Genomic DNA, 17,670 nt, shown 5'->3' with positions numbered 1-17,670 from the left:
GTGAGGTTATTTTACACTGCACTTTCTATAGTGCTTTAAAAAGTATTTTTACCTTTAAATATGTTTTTTTTTCTTTGCACGCTTCTATAACTCAAAATATAAAACTTTTTTTTTATCAGAGAAAGAAAGTCTCACGACACCTTCACTTATTAGAGGAAAAACACTTTCAAACCATTCTGACTCTTTGTGAAAAAGTAATTGGCCCTATACCTAAAACTTGTGCCACAATCACATTGAACTCATGGTTTAGCTAGGAGGAGCAGGAAGAAATACCATAAACAATTATGCATTTATTCTGAACCTTTCAGTTAATTGTAGGTTATATATATATTTGATTTTACAAACCAGTCAATAGTGTGTGAGATAACCTGTGCTGTTTTCATTCACTACAGAAGCTGTTTGAAATGTTGAAACATAATAACAGAAAACTCATAACTTCATTCATGCTTAGGGAACAGTAATAGAGATTTATAAACAGACCCAATTTTTATGGTAATCATCTACCTTGTGTTTGCAATAGGATGCCTTTTTATTTGCTTGACAAACGAGTTGCAAATGATTTATTTCTGTCACAGCATGACACCATAATGAAATATCCGATCTCTATCCTCAGAAACATACTCTCTTGTGCAAAGCAAACCAGGACCTGTGACGTTCATCAGGAACTGCGGCAATATCGTTGGACATATCTGCACTTACAAAGTTAGAGTATTGAGACAGGGACAAAATGTCTAATTGGACATTTTATTTGATTTCAAAAACAGAATAAAAGACCTTCATTGTTAGAAGTGTAGGAGATTTAACCCATCCACAGTCTTAGCGTGACACTCAGCAGCAGCGCAGCAAATGTCACAGCCAGACAGCGGGGAAGCAGGAGGGGGGTTGTCCAGTCAGACTGTCAATTCCCAAAACTACACACAAAGAAGCTTGTAAAAACGCACATGGGGTCAGTGCGACGCTGCCGGAATAAAAAAGCCACCGGCTCGAAATGACCCCTAAGACAGCGGGAGGGCTAATCTATGAGTGAATAGAAAAAATTTTTTCAGTCAGTAAATTAAATTATATGTGAATTTGTATATTTTTATGACCATTTTTATTCCTAATTTCTTAAAATGACTTCTTATCACAGGAAAAAAAACAAACCGTCAAAAAATATTTATTTTTTGGAAAAATATATTTTGTTTAGATGTAAGAAATCTTTACATAAAAAGTCATCATAGATACAGAAAAGGTGATCGAGAGCTTTTAATTCAAAATAGGCTGGGTTTACTATTGTGAATAAGAATTTTATACATCTGGACCTTGTTGCAGTTTATGGTATCTCCGGTTATAAAGTGAAATGGCACAACCTCTAAATCGATCCTAACAGCCAAGAGAGAGTAATTTATTAATAATGATAAAAAAATTAAATAAAAAAAATAGCCTGATTTTTACATATAGGCGCTATCAATCGTCTAAACAATCCTGATCACACATACAAACCTATACATACCTGGTTCAAGTGAACATGCAGAGCAACATGCACGAAGAAACATCATGATGTCCTAGTTATGTTTTATATTTTTAAAGAGTCTCCTATACACTGAAGCCTCAGGTCTTAGCAGGACATGAAAGGGCCTGTAATAATAGGATGCCACTGCAGGAGGCTGCCCTCACATTTGATGTGATAATCCTATTACACAGGAACCAAAGCTGGTTAGTTTTAACACAGTGGTGTGGCTCTGACTCATCATGGCCCAAAGCAACCTGGCAGTGACAACAACATATGGATCGGGTGAAGATTTAACAGGAGATTTTGCTTCGGCTTTTAATGTGAAACTGACACAGCTGAATCTGACATCCATGAGTCGGCAAGCAGAATGATTTTATACAGAATGTGTAAAAGAAGAAAAATTCTGTGGAAAATTTAAACATACAGACATATACAGTGTAATTTTATTTTGGACATTATGTGTAGAAACAACATAGCTTGAAGTGTGTTTGGATATTGCAAGGCACAGCGCTCTATCAATAAAAAGGAATGGACACGCGTCCCACAGAGACACACCACACTAGGTGCAAAATGATGAGTGTCGAGATCAGACATTTTCTAGCTAAACATTTACTGCTTTCGCCGTATCTGCACTGCAGCAGAAGCTCTGCAATATGATGGTCATGAACTTGTTCTCTGAATGCTCAGTACTGACATCTCAAAGCAACTTTTATAATTATCAACAGGTCTGCTGGAGGAAGACTCTGACAAAATCCCCAATGAGTCATCTTACGCTTTTCAGGTTTATTGTCCAACTTTTATTTCTTCGAGGTCAAGATAGTTTTATTTACGAAGCTCATTTTCAAATAACAGCAGTTGTTTAGATTGCTGTACGACTCACTGAATATCAAGTGGCAATAAACATCCCACAAAAAGCAACAAATTTATCACTTTTAGTCACTATATCAAAGATAAATCTTTAGTATCTCTCTATTGTTAAGCACCCAAGAATGACCTGTGTAGTTAACTGATTTTTATGTTTGGATTTATGTTGTTAACTCTCCATAACATACAAACTATTAGAGCATCATCATAACTAATGTGTGTGCAATTTGCATTATTCAGTCAAATAAAAATGAGGTATATTATTTATATTTATAGGACATTTAGACTAACAGCTGATTCCAATCTGGTCTAAATAAAGCCAGATGGCCAACACATTATTCCTACTTAAGTGGAGTCAGTTGGCAGCAGACTGTTCCAAATGCTAAAAGTTTCCATATGTTATTGCCTTTTGAAAGAGACAAACGCGATAATCTCTAATTTACAGGAAAGATGTCTGAACCGTCAGTCACATTTGCATCTTTAGATTGTGCCGTCTGCTAGTGTGAAGCCCCACTCTTTACACAGGGCTAAAGAGTGGGGCAACATTGATTTTTTTAGAGGTTTATATCATGTTAGAATTTTATTTCATCATCAAAGTCATTCCAAGAGTTTTGCTTTGCTTCTTTCATGCATGTTAGAGAAGTCCTTGAATATTCTGTGGTAACCAATTAGGAATATCTGCATACTCACACCCAAAGCTCCACCTTGTAGCTTCAATTCCCTGCCGAGTTCCTGCCCCACAGACCAACGCACAAACACACCGTCCCCATCAGACTAGAAGTAGCAGCAATTAGTACACATCTGCTGAGCTTATCATACAAACTACTTCTCAGTCCAACACTCCTAAGAATTGTTTTAAGTGGTATCATTGTTGAGGTTATGTGCTGAATGGTGAAGGTTGGAAAGCTTGACAGCTACTTAAAGAGACAGAGAGTGATTTTAAGGGATTTTCATAACAATTTTATTGTACAACAAAATGGAATTATGTGTCTGGTAAATACATAATACCCCCATGTTAAATCTCTAAAAATAATTTGATGATCTGAGCATTTATAGCACACAGCAAGTAGGGCAATCTCCAGTAATGCATGTTAATTGGTCCAGTAACCTTAATTAGGATTTTCAAAGTTCAAAGACCCACCAGCTACAGCTAAACACTTGATACTTGTGATCTAACCATATTAAATGAAGACATCTGTGTCTTGAACATTTCACTCAGGATGTCAAGTGTTTTGCCACTGCATGATTATCAGGATTATGTGCAGGTATTGCTGTTTCTATCAATAAGGACATAATTGCATAATGCCTATCTGAAATGGGATGTATGTTGTGTTTTCCAGGCATATGGTGTCATTTTACAACACAGTCAAGAAACTGTTGCCTATAGTTGTTAAAAAACTGACTCGGATTGCTGGACCAAGTGTTTTGGGACACTGAATGGCTGACAAGGACAATTTAAGAATTCCTTCAACATGCATCAAAGAATCAAAGCAACACTTCAGGTATATGTTTGATGCGTGGATAACATTATAATAGTACATAAAACTCAAAACTGTATATTTTTTTCAAGATATTGTCCTTTTAATTAATTTAAAAACAATGCCATTCACATTGTTTGAGATAAAGCACAAAAATAACTAACATTTTATCGCCTCTGTAATTAATTCATAAAGAACTGCAGAAATGCAACACCAGACACACTGAACTGAAAGCAACCTTTACATTAAAACAAACAATGCAAAGCAGAGCGTCAAACAGTGAGGATCTGAAGTCCAAAAAAAACAAGAACTGTGCAAGAAGTTCATGCAGTGAGGATGCTATTAAATTCTTCAATTGCAAAATCAATCAATCTATATTTTGTTTTCTCATTTGTCATTAGAATCCTTCCTACTCAAATATTAGTCTTTATTGTTAGGATGGAATAATTTATTTTCCACATTCTAGTCAATAGTCTCTCCTTAAAGAAATTATAGAAAAAGACTTAAATAGAAAGATATGTAACTAGGATTTCCTTTTATTTTTTTTATTGATGAAGACATTGTGTAGAATTTGTACATCAGTGGAAGGTTTTGTAATCCGTGTGCAGCTGGCATATTTTGCTAGGCTGTAATTCTCTCTAATAAGTATTTCTGTAATAACTATAATTAAATATTTTCAAATAAATAGATCCACACAGTTACAACAAGTAATTTACAAGTGTCTTTAAGGTTATGAGCTTAGCTTAGGTTGTAGGCAGTTTGAAACCTTTGCAGACACCCCCACATTCAGCCTAATTAATAATGCATTTCAGTAAGAACATAAGGGATGCCAACTAGAAAATAGCAATAAGAGTGAGGTGTTAGGTAATTTAGTGACTAAAAGGGAAAGGCTATTACATTAGAACATGCCTATTTATTTCTGCTGCCTTTTCCTGGAAAATACTGGCAATTAGTGGTGGAGCTCAAGGGACTGAAAGGCCAATAAACACTTAACACAACTGAAATTGGAGAGGCAAAATTTTTGTTTATAGTTTCTTCGTAGCTCATAAAGAGTACAACGCTACACTCATAGGCTGTTTATAAATGACAGAAATCTAAAGTTAGAAGTAAACCATGAAAATATACCCGAAGTTTTAAGTTGCTAAGTTCACATAGAAATAAACTGGATGTGTAGCTTTATGAATATTAATTTGAACAGTAAAACATTTCTCTTAACAAGTACACCTTTCACTGTATATTGTGACATTAGAGTGGTTGATGTTTTTAAGAATTAATTCATTTTTATGCTACTGGATGTAATGGTTTCCTTTTACAGATCAATGGGAATCACAAGAGATGCACTGGAAAGAAAAAAAACTGGCCTGCTGCTAATCATAGCAGTTGAAGGCAGTATATTTTTTTAATTAGCTATGACAAACACACAAAGGGTGAAGGTAATAACTACAGAGAGATAGCGCTAAACACTGAGAAGCCTGGATCTCTCTGGCAATGACTTTAAAAATATTAAAATGTTTTGTGGATGGATTTGCAGAAATGAAGAGGATGGAATAGAGAGGCCAGCCCTGCTGCTTTTGTGCTATAGCAGAAGGAAAAGCCCAGCTGCCTCATTACTGGCCATTTTTATTTCTGCAGAAAGGGCACTTTATCACAAAGCTGTGGTTGAGTTGTGTGGAGGTGGAAAAAAAATATCTCTGGTTAGTATAAACTACTTCCTGGAAACAAGGTTCAGTCATGGTAGGATGTACAAACTGAAAAATTTGCTCTAATTTCTCCACAGTTTTTTCTTTTTTTTATTAAAAATTACATTCTTTTTACTAACCTTGTAATTCAGTATGTAAATAATCACCCTCACTTTTTTTGAAATACATATCTTTTTATATAAAGTTACGTTTTGTACATTGATGGATTATAATTGATCTGTGTTTTTCTTTTTTAAGTCTCTTGATGTTCATGCAAATGGAGTCCGAGTCAGACGCTTCACTTTCCTATGTACCAGTTTGACATATTTATCTATTAGTATATATATCAGAAAACTCATCACATTTTTATTTTTTACATTTCAAATGTATTTAGGCAGGGACAAACATAAAATTATGCAAAATTTAAAAGAAAATGTCCTTCAGCTAAAGGTCAAAAAAGTTAAAAAGATATGAATACTTTTGTAATTTTTTTTAATAGAAATACTTTTGGTTCATTTTAAACAGATATAAAAGAAAGTGAATTTACAAAAGGAAAAATGGCCTTTGTTCACTTTTAGCTGCAACCATATAATCTCAGGTCATTCTGCAGATTAAAAAGTTTAACATAAATACTTCATATGTGCTACTAACCAGAAATTTATGATCCTCAGTATATTTTGTGTGCCATTGCAATAATAATAATAAAAAGAAATCTGTTTATTTGTCAAAAACAAGGAGAGTTATTATCAGACTTGAACAATTCGCTACTGTAGACATTTAGGTGAAGGAAATAAGAATATTCTGTCAGGTGATTTGTCCTCCTAAGTTAAATAATTTCAACTTCTGTGCTCAACAACCAGAAAACAGTCACCAACAAAAGTAGGGGAAGATTTTTTTAAATTGATTGAAACTGATGGGTAGGTACATCAAAACTTTGTGTCATACTGCCAATTTTACCATTTGTCAGCTAGCTGCCTACATTACATTGTGTGTAAAGGCAGAAAGTAAAAATACAGAAGGAAAAGGGCATTTGGTCTGCATAAAATACATTGAGAAGCAAACAAGGTCAGTATTGTCATATGTAGTTAGGTATAATGGTTTGCATTAGTTCATTTGAGTTAAATTTTCTTGTGATAAGTCCTACCTAAAAGTATCGATAAAACCAGTGTAATAACACATAACTAAGTAGAAATACACAAATCATTTCCCTGTATGTAATAAAAAATGTTCACTGTTTTTTCATAATCACATTGTCACTTAATTACACAATTAGCACAAGCTCTGTACCTATAATTAAATGCTCTACACATCTGTTACTTCTAGCAACAGGGAGCAGGTATACTTAGCATGCTGTTCACAATGTGTCTTCGTAACAACAGCTCTCCAAATAACCTTCAAGTTTTCTACAACGTTGTGTTTTTGTGTGCACATGTTGTCACTGTCACTGTAATTATTTTTGCTTTGGAGACACAAACAGAATCGCAAATATTAAGTTGCACATTTTAAGCACTAACTGGGGACAACACCATGAGTGATAAACCCGTATTTGTGGAACACATCACTGAGACAAAATTAAAGAAGAACATTGTTTCCAAGCAAGTCTTCAACAAAATTTCTGCCTGCCTCAGCATGTTCAAACCTAACACACCAGGGTTCTTACAACAAAGAAGTGTACAAGTGCTAAACAAAAATATGACACCACTTGCTGGTCTGGGGTTACTTATTTTCAGCATTTCTTTAGACTCAGGGTGTATTCAGACCAATCCAGGATTAGAGTCCTGAATCAGACTCTAATCCGTTTGTCCAGAAAGTCTGAGTTTTTGGGAACTTTTCCCAAAAACTCAGACTGAATGCAAATTTGAATTCAAAAAACGGACTTAAAAACCAAACTCTGATCCGCCTAAAAACCCAGGCCTCGGTCCGGTTGAAGTGGACACAGTAAGTTATGTTATATATCAAATAATATAAAAACTTTCTAGTTCTTCTCTTTGTAGTAATTTAATGATAATAGATACAATTCTGTACTTAATTTTAAAAACACATGTCAAAATGTCTGCATGCTATAAAACAACCATTCCGACAAGATCCTATAAAATCGGGTAAATTTTCTAGGTAAATTTTTCACACCGCATTGTCTGAAAATCTTTCAGTTAAAAACTACATGATAGAAACTGAAGAAAACCTGGTTTCTGTTGTTATAGAGTAAGAAGAAACTCTCAAAGGAGACAAACACAGAGCAGTTTTAGAACTACACATTCATGCTAAACAAACCGTGTCCTGCCTAATGTAAGCACAGATGGACGTTTCATACATAGCTGGTTCTGTGTCCCATCCCAAGGGTAAACATAGCATTTAGGAGTGGAAAAAAAGTTCACAAACAGATGCTCCTCTGGAGGTAAAGTTACTAAACCAACTTTAATTAATAAAGTAAGTTAATGGTGCTAATGGGTTTTGTTTTGACTTCTTAAAGCACAACTTTTAACATGATTAAAAATGTACCACAATGATGTGTCAGGAATTTATCTGACAGGTGAAAAGCTGCACACCATTCATTTACTTCATGAATGCTGAACTCAGAAGCAAATGATTTCAATGGGACAAGTATCGACTGACCTTAGCAAGGACATCGGTATCAAAAGAACAGAATGAAAAGCAATTTCATTCACTACAAGACTTTGTTAGCTTCATGTCTAATCCACCCTCAATGAGTGACACAGCATGTGAAACAGAGACTGTATTAGTCTGTAGATGATTTATATATTTTAGCAAGTTTTAACATCAGACAAAGAAAACTTGAATAAATACCATAGAAAGAGATCTACAAAACTGAGTTTTCAAATTATACTTTCACTGATGGAGGGTCGGGGTGGGACATTAATCAAAACAACACAAACCAAGGCAAAAAATGACTGCAGCCCTTATGAAAACATGGTTTAACATTGATCAACCAAATGTTAATTTCACAAGCCTCACCTGGCTCCGATTAGTGCAAAACCTGTCATATAAATAATTCCCTTTAATTGTCTGGCAACATGAAGCAGTATAAAAACCTGAAGCATTATTTAACTCATTCCATATGGAGAAGCTGGTTTTCTACGTGTGCCTGGGAAGTTTTGCTCTGCAAAATGATTATCTGAAGATGAAATCCTAATTTGTGGTTGCCTTTATTAACTCAAGACCGCATCTAGCATCAAAGTAAACTGCCCACATTGTTATAACAGTATCCTCTGTTTGTATGACCTTCAACCATTTTGATTATTTGTGTGCCAGTACTCAGGCATGTGTGGGTAGGTGGGTGAGAGTAAATGTAGAAATAAATGTGTTTGTGCTGAGTGGGTGTATGTGAGTCTGTTACTTTGGAAGTACACAGTTATTAGAGACAAAAATGTAGAAAGTCATGTAACACACATCACCCAAAAGAACCAAAGGACACGTAACCTCGGCTAAGAAATGCTAGTCAGACAGATACAAGATATCACCCAAGGGCAGTTATACGGTATACCTGCAAGGTCCATCATTCCACATCTCAAGATACCGTTGATGTGTGGTGCATGCTAGTGAGGAGGTGATAAGCACACAGTCACTAGCAAGCATTCTCATGTGATCAGCTTCCCAAAAGCCCAGGACCCAGAGACTCACCAGGAACCCGGTCCTAGCAAGTGCACCCAGCTTCCAAACACTGACAGTTCACATGGGCATAGCTTAAATCCTTTAATCAACCCTTCAAATCTTATACCTTATATTACCACACCCATACAGTCCATCAAGCCCCAGCCATCATGCTAGGAACACTAGGAAAGCACACCCCACATGACACACAGGCAGCCACCCAACTAGGTGCTGGCCACAAGCCACCTAGGGACCCAGACCCAAATATGCCCTCACCAGCCATGAGCAACAGAAAGCTAGATAGGCAGGGAAAGCTGCCCAAAGCCCAAGCATCACAGTGCTGACTGCCAGTACAGTACTCAATTTACCCGTTCTTTTACACCTTGACCATGTGGTCACATATAACCATGAGATACGTATCTCAGAATGAGGTCGTGGACAAGAGACGAGCTTCCTCCAGAGGATGGCTTGACTCAGCCTTTGAAAAAGGGTGAGGAGTTCCATCATCCAAGAAAAGCTCAAAGTACAGCCACTGCTTCTCTCCATCAAAAGGAGTAAGTTTAAATAGGTTGGGCATCTGAAAAAGATGCCCATAACCACCTCCAATTGTAGGTTTTCCACTGGGAGGCACAGACCACTGGCAGGAGACTCTCAGGAGGACCCACAACTTGTTGGAGGGAAAAATATCCCATCTGACATTGAAATACTTTGAGATCTTCCAACACTCCCTTAAGGATGTTGCAGGGAAGCGTGGTGTCTGGGGATGATGGGCCAGGATTCATTTACGGGGATAGAAAGAACAACCAAAAATCCCAAAAGCTTGATGTCTGGCTGTACTGCACTGGCTAAAGCTGGTAGTCAATTGTTTGATTTAAGGGGCTTTTGCTTTTTATATAGGACCAGATTGTTCTCAATCATTGTTTTATTCCAAAGAATAAAACAATAATTTATTTCACAGGTGATTTTTTTGTCTGACATTATTTTTTGTGATTAAAAACAATAGATGTGACAAGCAAAAGCAAAAGAAAAGATAAAACTGTAAGGAACAAATACTTGCTCAGAGCTCAGTAGCTAACAATTTCCTCAAAACATGCAACCTTGTGAAATTATTCTAGTATAGATTTTTGGATTGTTTAAATTTCAATAGAATATGAAATGGCAAGTCCCACAGTTTCTAGGTCACGTTGACATCAGCAGTGTGCCAGCAAACACAACTGCGGATTGAACCAGTGTCTGAAATGGGGGATTTGAATTGCATAAGCACGGCTAAGGCTGGTTTTAAAAAGTGGCAAAATCTCCAAAGGGGAGAGACATGAATGGTCACTTTACTATTATGTTCCAAGCTGTTGGGTTAGCTTACTATAAGCACAATGTGACTGCATTTTGAGATTTACTGCTTTGAATAATGTGCTAAATAGGATTTTCTTAAATAGTCTATTTCAGCTTGCCTTACCTAACTGGGGAGCTTAACAAACAATGTTCTAAAGAGTTAAATTAGGGTAAACACCTTCTACCTTCAGCAATGTGATAACCACACCATTTCATGCAAAACAGCAGAGTGCTAAACAGCCTGATAAAGAACAGAGAGGCTGAAGCTGAGGCAGATTCCAGTTCATGCTGGGCTTTTTGGCAGCTTCTGAAGTCAAGCTGTTTAGAGGATAAAGTAACCCGGTTTTGAGGTCTGGTCAGATCTAAATTTAGCTAGAGATGGGAAATTAGCTTAGTTAACATTAAAGGAGAAAAATATATTTTCAACTTAAAGTGGAATAAAGTTTAAATTTCATTAGAACCAGACAAATGCCTAAAATATGTACTCTTTTTAAGAACTACTCCCCCTTATCACCCTAATGTGGTGACAAGATTCAAATTCAACCCTTTGTTGATCCCAAAGGAAAGTTAAATGTTGTAACTAATATTATTCAGGAGTCTTCAAAGTGTGGTTGTGCAGTGGTGAGAAAAAACTGTTTGGTCCATTTTCGATTACCTACTTTTTTACGTTTGTCACAATCCAGTATTTCAGAACACCAAAACAAATTTAAATATCAGGCAAATACAACACAGACATAAAGAGCGCTTTTTAAGTGAAGGTGTTTATTATTAAGGGAAAAAAAAATTAAGAGGTGATTGCCTCCTAAACCTAATAACTTGTTGGACAACCCTTAAAAGTGTGATGACTTGAGTTTTCCTGCGTGTTTATTTTAGGTTTCTGTGTCTTTTGAGTCAATGTGTTGTCCTGTCTTCCCCTTGATTATTCCCAGGTGTGTTTTGTTCCCTGATTACCCTTTGTGTATTTCATGTCACCTGTGTCTTTGTCGGGTCCTTATCGAATTTGTCGTACCAGTCTGTCTGCGCTGTCCTGTTTCTGTCGCATCTTAGTTTTTGTTACCAGTTGCTACCATGTTGAGCCTTGGCCTTTCCGCTCAGCTGTGCTACCTGGACTTTTGGATTATTTGTGCATTCTTTGTTATCAAACCACCATCATTGATTCCAACCTGGGTCTACAGCGTCCTGCCTCAACACTCACTCCACTTTATGACAAAAAGCAACAACTTGCAAGTTGTTGCAAGCTATTGCAATCAAGTGTTTGCAATAGCTTGGACTGAATCGTTCATAGCACCGAGGAGCAATTTTGCCCTAGTCATCTTTTCAAACATGGCCAAAAATAGTAAATCAGGAAGAAGACAAACACTTTTTCACACCACTGTAGATACTGGCTCTGGGCAGAAACGATGATCGTTAGCAGCCTGAATTACAGAGAGTATGAAGAAGCCTCTTACTGAAGACACTTTGACCGAGTCATGTGTCATGTTCCTGATTGTCTTGTAGTTATCTACCATTTTCTTGATTTTATAAAGAATCCTTCTTTGCACCATAATCTCCCAAGTTTCCACTGTATTCCCCAGAACAGAAGCAGCTTTCTTTATCAGGTCGTTTAGCCTTCTTTAGTCACTGGCTCTCTTGCTGCTTCCCCGACAGATGATGGAAGTAGAAATGGCAGTCTCCACAACAGTCTTCCAGAAGATATGCAGCATCTTACTGCAAACACTAAAAGACATAAGCTTCCTCTTATAGAATAAAATCCTCATCTGTCCCTTGTAGTAGAGGGCTTCATCTTTGCTTCTCCATTCCAGTCTGTTGTTGAGGAGAACACTAAAGTATTTATATTGCTCCATTTCTTCTCCAATGATATAAATTATGTTTGACCTCGGTGTTTCTTTTGAAATCTGCAATCCTCTCTGGTATTTTGTTCAGATTAAAGATAAGATTAACTTTTCCACACCATGACCTGATAAACATGGGTCATTTTTCAGGATAATTTGTCAGAGTTTCAGTTGTTTAAAACTTTCTAAGTATTACTCTGATTGGATATATTTAGAAATCAACTGTTTACACACCCTGTACAAAAACTAAATAATATTTTCCCTTATTCTTATATTAAATCAGTCCAAACTTTAGGATGACCAAAATTATTTTCATTTGCTAAATGGCAAATGAGATAAGGGTTAAAGTCTGAATTTTATATGTAAAATTTCTCGCAATAGTTTGCTGAAATTTTGGCCCATTTTTCCAGACAGTAAACTTTTTCAGGTTGAGGGCCACTTACTCCAATTAACAAACACCCACAAACCACCTAACTAAAAATTGCTCCTGCAATGACACAATATTTTAGAACTTGAAATAACAATATTAGTCTCTTAAGTCATTTTCTTTGTCCCTCCTAATGTGAAGGGTGGTCCAGTTTTGTAAATGTGACTGGTCATTTACTAATCTCAGTCAGCATTGTCACAAGGTTTTCTTTTATTCTGGAGTTAGTACTCACATTTTGCATACAAAATACCTTTCTTTCTGAGAATATATTTTCTCAGAAATTTATCTCTTTCCTGATGGCATCATTACTAAATATTGCAATGGTGTTTTAATGGAGCTTCCACACCCCTCACTGGATACATACTTTTTGAAGTAAAATTATATTGATTTTGATTTAAGGCACATTTAAGTGTAGATGATATCAAATGTGTCTTTCAGATGTGCATCACGTGCACCAAACGTTGTCAAAAGGAGAAAGAAAAAAGAAAAAAAAACATTGATTTGTCAGCTAAAATCATGCAGCACTATTGTCTCATGGTCGAGATCTCACAACACGGAGCAAAGGCCTGGAAGAGCTCACACATAAACCAAGCAGAGAAGCCGGAAATTACTAACAAGACATTACCACAATTTTATATTTTAGCAGCATATCTCCCGCAGGATGCATCATTCTGTGCATATTTCCCCAAGCAGCTGCCCACCACAACAGGTGTCTAGCTCCATTTTTTTTTCTTTAGTGGCTTACTGACAGATTACAAGCAAGTTCTTCTTCTTTCCAAGTTCCCTTTTTTTCTCAGTTTTGTTTTTGAGAGAAGCTGGAACCTTAGAATCTGTAGCACCCACACTCATGATGTTTTTTACTGCTTCATGAATTTTCTGTGATGCAATACTTATTGTGTGCATTGATGAACGAACAAAGATAAAAGTATCTGAGCTCTAAAGAGGGCTTTAAAAGAAGAATACAGGCAGAAAATTGTTCAATGCTGAGAATAGAAACTCTCAAACCATGAAGCTTAAATCTTATGAGATCAAAGTATTAAAATGTGGCATAATGATGAATAAAAGATAGAAACTGGCATAGAATGTAATGGATTGAGAACATTGCCCTTTCCTCTACCGTTTCAGATTCAATACTTTAATTGATGGTCATTCAAATAAAATTTTTATGACAAGTAAGGATGGCTGATTGCACACTAATCACTGTCACAAATGTATCTCTTTTGACACACCAAATTATCCCTCGATAGATCACTTCATTGCCCTCTATTTAGCCATAAAGGATACTAGACAAACCAGCTCTGACCATTACATTACAATGAACCCACTTCTACAGGCATATAATAAGGTGTTTAAATAATTTATTGAAATGATGATGACCTGCAGGTGATCCTCCACCTCTTTACGATTTTACAATACATATTTATCTTGGCACACTTCATGAACACAATTGAAAAAGTAGATTTTTTTTTCCACTAAAAATAGCTATAACTAACAAAGACATTTAAAACTGCCTGCTTCATACTGGCTTTGTCTGTGTTTAACAAACAACATTGTGGCATTTTTATCGCATATTTTTCTGTTTGTAGTAAGGTTTTCGATAATTTAACAAACTGCTAAATGTCTGATCATTTACACACTAACACCCTAGAAATGCAAAGCTGTTTATTTCCTTTGTGTCTGCCATTGTAGTGTTGCTTTCTTAAAGAAGCCAAACTACAAAAAAAAAAAAAAAAAAAAAATCTTTTGGAAAATCTTTGTTTACACAATTGGGAAAACAGTTTAGGAAATCTCAACAGCATGGATGCCCCATGGTTGTTACTGCTGTTAAAACATCAGCCCAGCATGCCAAGTATAGCAAATTAGCATGTCAATGTGACTGGCTGTTTTCAACATTTGTTCTTTCCCCCTCACTCATCTGCTTAAACCATTAAAAAGACAGAGTACACAAAAAAGTTTTGCATTATATACCACAATTTCATTAAAATTATAACTGAATCCATGTTGGAACATGGCTCATAGATTCTGCAGTTTTGGTTGTGTTACCACTAATCTTATTTGACACTTATGTCAGCTATTGTAACAAAGAAATTTTTTTTTCTATAACTAGTGACCCAGGCCTAAAAAGAATTACATATGGGACCAGTGCCATATGTAATATGTAATTCAGAGGGTGAGTATGATCAGCTCTCATGATCACTTCTCATTCTTTCATATGCATTATTCTCATATCTCCGGAGCACTCACACTATTTTGTTTTTACAAAAACAAATCCCCAGCACACTAAACTATAGCTAAATGGTGTGTCGCAACATTAAATTATTTTCTGCAATTAGAGTCACTGATCATTTATTTAACCATTTTTGTCACTCTGAGAAAAATATCTCCTCCTTTCATGTTTTTTTTTTTTTTTTTTTTTTTTGGTAGATCATTTCCCGGTCCTGGCCCTCTGCAAAAACAAAGTTAAATGGAGTGTGGAAAAAGGCCTGGCCGCTGCTAATGACTAATTTGCTTTCTTTCCAACTACATCCCCATTTCAACGTACTTAACGACAAACAATCCATTAAGAAGGTCTAAAATATTTAGAAAATGGTCAAACAAATCGATGATTGAATCTATTTAGGTTATCCATTAAAATTCTTTTCAGGGAGCACTTGTATAATGGAGAAACTAACGATAATGTTCTGTCAACAGCATGACTAAGTCACAGAGAAATAAATGTCAGTCAGAATCGTTCAATCACACACCTTTTCCTTACAGGTTGAGTAAATGAAGCCAATACAAAATGTAACTCCAGTAAAGTTCTTCTGCTATGAAAATCATTTGAACACTGAACACAAAATGCATTATGTATGCTATAAAAAAATTAAAACATTTAAAATTGCATACTGGGAGTATGAGCTGTCATCTATCAATTAGCAGTTAGGGGGTTTGATCACACAATTCCCACTTCATATTTTAAATTATTGCTTGTTTAATTCCTGTACTACACATTGCTAATTTATATACTCGTGTGAATGGCATTTAAAGAACAGTTTCTACTAATAAAAAATGTTACTACCAGTGTCAACTCTTATAGCTTAACAAAATAAACAAAAATAAACTACAAATCACATTGTTAGACAACTAAGCAGAGTATTGATGAAAGTAAAAACCTGGCATGTCCTCCATGAAGACATGCTGTTGTAGACACACAAAGAGAGAACAAAATAAACATGTTTTAAACATGCATCTATGCATAGCCGCATGTTTAGTATATTGTTCAACAAAAAATAACCAGTAGTATATCTACAATGATGATGCCACAAGACTAAAGCTAACCTTTAATAAATAATCAATTGCTCTCTGATGATTAGCATCAGTACTACGACTCCAGACTCAAAAAACTAATATTAATTTATTATTGTTCCAAAAAAAAATTAACAATTTCTTGGATTGTCTTTTGCTTTTAAACAACATGAATTCACTGAAATATTGTTTTGATATGTTTTTGGGACTTATCAAAACAGCTGGTTTGCTGCTGACCTTATTCTTTGGACACATGAAGTTTCTGACCCTAGATATATTCAACTACAGTCACTACAGATAATATTATTGTCCCTACCGCCTTGATGAGTCGGTAGGGACTTGATGAGTCCATTATGTCTTACCCTGATCTGGCCATCACTCTGAAACAAGGTAAATCTGGATTTATTATCATCAGTAACACACAGATGTAGGCTCATAAAATCCAGCCCCTTGTCTGTACGAAGCCCACACACTCGATGAGAAATGATTGCTTCCTGTATCTGTTTAGGTTTTATAATTAAGGAAACATAAAATTTTCTGAGATGTTATTTGTGATGCACTAAAAGAATAAAGTTTCCAACCGAATGAGAAGAAAAAATATATCTAAAATATTTCTACTGGTACTTTTAGTGTCATTTTAGTGTTGTGGAAATTCAATGCAATTATTATAAGGAAAGCTGCTAAAATCTACATTTGTTATAATTAAAAAATGTTTTTTGTTATTATTTCAGAAGTGTAGGTTGCAGATGTCTGGTCTATGGAAACTTACTGGTTTGAAGTTTTGCTTGTAGAAAAATCCCCTCAGTTACAAGTTTACACTGCTAAGTCCTTTACTTTGTTTTTTCATTCATTAATTCTAAAACTTTAACAAGATTTCTATAATACTAAGTGCTAATTACATAAATATGTGTCAAATAAGTTATTTTACTTCAGTTTCCAGACCAACTAATCAGCATTGTCAAGTAGCAGCGCTTTCTGAAAAAAAAGCGCTTAGTTTGTGCTCAGTTTGTCCCCTTTGAGGTTTTAATAAGGCACCATTTTGCATTAGCAAAATGTCATGCATTTTGCTAATGCACGACATTAGCAAAATGCTAATGTCATGCAGGCAATTGCTTGTTACATTGTTCATCCTGCTGTTAACATGATTGTATCTGATTTTGTCCTTTCAGTAGTTTCTTTGAGTATCTGCCTAAGTGGCAAAAAGCCACTTGGTGCTTGATACGCAGTATTTTAGTGTCCAGTCTTAATTGATTTCAAAGTCTGAACATTTTATATATTATTATTATTATTATTGTTATTATTATTATTTAATGCGATAACAGGAATCTTTTTCATCTTCTGTTGTTTAAGTCAAACTAAGTGTTAAGATAATTAAATGTGTTCCTTTGAAACACATCTGTCTAGTCTTTGTGCCGAAGACTTCTAATTTTCAAACATTAATTTTATATATTAGTCATTGAACCGGTTCCCTCATTAAGTTCCCTTGTTAAATCATGATGGATTATTATTGGAGATGATGATTTAATAGACAGTGGCAGGAAGACCATTATTTCTTGTAAGTTTTACTTTTCTCCATAAATCAGGATTATGATTTTGTAGTAGATCATAATAAGTAGAGTTTTCATAGAAAAATAGTTTTGCTCTGTCATTTGCACATTTAATAAAAATAATTTTC

The 17,670-nt window shown here is 35.4% G+C and overlaps 1 protein-coding gene across 1 annotated transcript in view; it reads right to left on the bottom strand.

Moving 5' to 3' along the window:
* Window positions 1-17,670, bottom strand: part of gpc6a (glypican 6a) — a 139,702-nt gene that overhangs the window by 16,235 nt on the left and 105,797 nt on the right. The window lies entirely within an intron of this gene.

The sequence above is a fragment of the Poeciliopsis prolifica genome, unplaced genomic scaffold (genome assembly GCF_027474105.1).
Source record: "Poeciliopsis prolifica strain line A6 unplaced genomic scaffold, Auburn_PproV2 SCAFFOLD021, whole genome shotgun sequence".
NCBI classification, from domain to species: domain Eukaryota; kingdom Metazoa; phylum Chordata; class Actinopteri; order Cyprinodontiformes; family Poeciliidae; genus Poeciliopsis; species Poeciliopsis prolifica.
The sequence above is the reverse complement of the archived record's forward strand: the minus strand, read 5'-3'. Positions and strand labels throughout refer to the sequence as shown.